The sequence below is a fragment of the Amblyomma americanum genome, unplaced genomic scaffold (genome assembly GCF_052857255.1).
Source record: "Amblyomma americanum isolate KBUSLIRL-KWMA unplaced genomic scaffold, ASM5285725v1 scaffold_16, whole genome shotgun sequence".
In the NCBI taxonomy this organism is placed as follows: Eukaryota; Metazoa; Arthropoda; class Arachnida; order Ixodida; family Ixodidae; genus Amblyomma; species Amblyomma americanum.
The window spans coordinates 1,806,064-1,809,538 of record NW_027526488.1 but is presented as its reverse complement, the minus strand read 5'-3'; positions in this window follow the sequence as shown (position 1 = coordinate 1,809,538).

The window sequence follows — 3,475 nt, the reverse complement described above, 5'->3', positions numbered from 1 at the left end:
TTCAGATTTCGCTCGTTTCGGTCTAAAACAACTTGTTTCGTTGTATTTAGCACGAATACATGCTTTTCGCGCAGTTATAAGAGAAAACGTTTAGACGCGTATCAGAGGAACACTTGTAAAACCGATGTGTTGTGATTTAGATCGTTTCGGTCTAAAACAGCTTGTTTCGCTGTATTAAGCAAGAATACATGCTTTTCGCGCAGTTATAAGAGAAAAAGTTTTGACGCGTGTCACAGGGACACTTGTAAAACCGATGGTTCAGATTTAACTCGTTTCGGTCTAAAACAGCTTCTTTCGTTGTATTAAGCACGAATACATGCTTTTCGCGCAGTTATAAGAGAAAAAGTTTAGACGCGTATCAGAGGAACAATTGTAAAACCGATGTGTTGTGATTTAGCTCGTTTCGGTCTAAAACAGCTTATTTCGCTGTATTAAGCAGAAATACATGCTTTTCGCGCAGTGATAAGAGAAAAAGCTTTAAAGGCGTGTCACAGGGACACTTGTAAAACCGATGTGTTCAGATTTAGCTCGTTTCGGTCTAAAACAGCTTGTTTCGTTGTATTAAGCACGAATACATGCTTTTCGCGCAGTTATAAGAGAAAAAGTTTTGACGAGTATCACGTGGAACACTTGTAATACCGATGTGTTGTGATTTGGCTCGTTTCGGTCTAAAACAGCTTGTTTCGTTGTATTAAGCAAGAATACATGCTTTTCGCGCAGTTATAAGAGAAAAAGTTTTGACGCGTATCAGAGGAACACTTGTAAAACCGATGTGTTCAGATTTAACTCTTTTCGGACTAAAACAGCTTGTTTCGTTGTATTAAGCTCGAATACATGCTTTTCGCGCAGTTATAAGGGAAAAAGTTTTGACGCGTATCACATGGACACTTGGAAAACCGATGTGTTCAGATTTAGCTCGTTTTGGTCTAAAACAGCTTGTTTCGCTGTATTAAGCAGAAATACATGCTTTTCGCGCAGTGATAAGAGAAAAAGCTTTAAAGGCGTGTCACAGGGACACTTGTAAAACCGATGTGTTCAGATTTACCTCGTTTCGGTCTAAAACAGCTTGTTTCGTTGGACTAAGCACGAATACATGCTTTTCGCGCAGCTATAAGAGAAAAAAGAGTTGACGCGTATCAGAGGAACACTTGTAAAACCAATGTGTAGTGATTTAGCTCGTTTCGGTCTAAAACAGCTTGTTTCGCTGTATTAAGCAAGAATACATGCTTTTCGCGCAGTTATAAGAGAGAAAAATTTGACGCGTATGAGAGGAACACTTGTAAAACCGATGTGTTGTCATTTAGCTCGTTTTGGTCTAAAACAGCTTGTTTCGCTGTATTAAGCAAGAATACATGCTTTTCGCGCAGTTATAAGAGAAAAAGTTTTGACGCGTATTAGAGAGACACTTGTAAAACCGATGTGTTGTGATTTAGCTCTTTTCGGTCTAAAACAGCTTGTTTCGTTGTATTAAGCAAGAATACATGCTTTTCGCGCAGTTATAAGAGAAAAAGTTTTGACGAGTATCACGTGGATACTTGTAAAACCGATGTGTTCAGATTTAGCTCGTTTCGGTCTAAAACAGCTTGTTTCGTTGTATTAAGCACGAATACATGCTTTTCGCGCAGTTAGAAGAGAAAAAGTTTTGACGAGTATCACGTGGAACACTTGTAATACCGATGTGTTGTGATTTAGCTCGTTTCGGTCTAAAACAGCTTGATTCGCTGTATTAAGCAAGAATACATGCTTTTCGCGCAGTTATAAAAGAAAAAGTTTTGACGCGTATCAAAGGAACACTTGTAAAACCGATGTGTTGTGATTTAGCTCATTTCGGTCTAAAACAGCTTGTTTCGCTGTATTAAGCAAGAATACATGCTTTTCGCGCAGTTATAAGAGAAAAAGTTTTGACGAGTATCAATGGATACTTGTAAAACCGATGTGTTCAGATTTAGCTCGTTTCGGTCTAAAACAGCTTGTTTCGTTGTATTAAGCAAGAATACATGCTTTTCGCGCAGTTATAAGAGAAAACGTTTTGACGCGTATTAGAGAGACACTTGTAAAACCGATTTGTTGTGATTTAGCTCGTTTCGGTCTAAAACAGCTTGTTTCGTTGTATTAAGCACGAATACATGCTTTTCGCGCAGTTAAAAGAGAAAAAGTTTTGACGAGTATCACGTGGAACACTTGTAATACCGATGTGTTGTGATTTAGCTCGTTTCGGTCTAAAACAGCATGTTTCGCTGTATTAAGCAAGAATACTTGCTTTTCGCGCCGTTATAAGAGAAAAAGTTTTGACGCGTATCAGAGGAACACTTGTAAAACCGATGTGTTGTGATTTAGCTCGTTTCGGTGTAAAACAGCTTGTTTCGTAGTATTAAGCAAGAATACATGCTTTTCGCGCAGTTATAAGAGAAAAAGTTTTGACGCGTATTAGAGGAACACTTGTAAAACCTTTGTGTTGTGATTTAGCTCGTTTTGGTCTAAAACAGCTTGTTTCGCTGTATTAGGCAAGAATACATGCTTTTCGCGCAGTTATAAGAGAAAAAGTTTTGACGCGTGTCACAGGGAGACTTGTAAAACCGATGTGTTCAGATTTAGATCGTTTCGGTCTAAAACAACTTGTTTCGTTGTATTAAGCACGAATAGATGCTTTACGCGCAGTTATAGAAGAAAAAGTTTTGACGCCTATTAGAGAGACAGTTGTAAAACCGATGTGTTATGATTTAGCTTGTTTCGGTCTAAAACAGCTTGTTTCGTTGTATTAAGCAAGAATACATGCTTTTCGCGCAGTTATAAGAAAGAAAGTTTTGACGAGTATCACGTGGATACTTGTAAAACCGATGTGTTCAGATTTAGCTCGTTTTGGTCTAAAACAGCTTGTTTCGTTGTATTAAGCAAGAATACATGATTTACGCGCAGTTATAGAAGAAAAAGTTTTGACGCGTATCAGAGAGACACTTGTAAAACCTTTGTGTTGTGATTTAGCTCGTTTTGGTCTAAAACAGCTTGTTTCGCTGTATTAAGCAAGAATACATGCTTTTCGCGCAGTTATAAGAGAAAAAGTTTTGACGCGTGTCACAGGGACACTTGTAAAACCGATGTGTTCAGATTTAGATCGTTTCGGTCTAAAACAACTTGTTTCGTTGTATTAAGCACGAATACATGCTTTACGCGCAGTTATAGAAGAAAAAGTTTTTACGCCTATTAGAGAGACAGTTGTAAAACCGATGTGTTATGATTTAGCTCGTTTCGGTCTAAAACAGCTTGTTTCGTTGTATTAAGCAAGAATACATGCTTTTCGCGCAGTTATCAGAGAAAAAGTTTTGACGCGTATCACGTGGATACTTGTAAAACCGATGTGTTCAGGTTTAGCTCGTTTCGGTCTAAAACAGCTTGTTTCGTTGTATTAAGCAAGAATACATGCTTTTCGCGCAGTTATAAGAGAAAAAGTTTTGACGCGTATTAGAGAGACACTTGT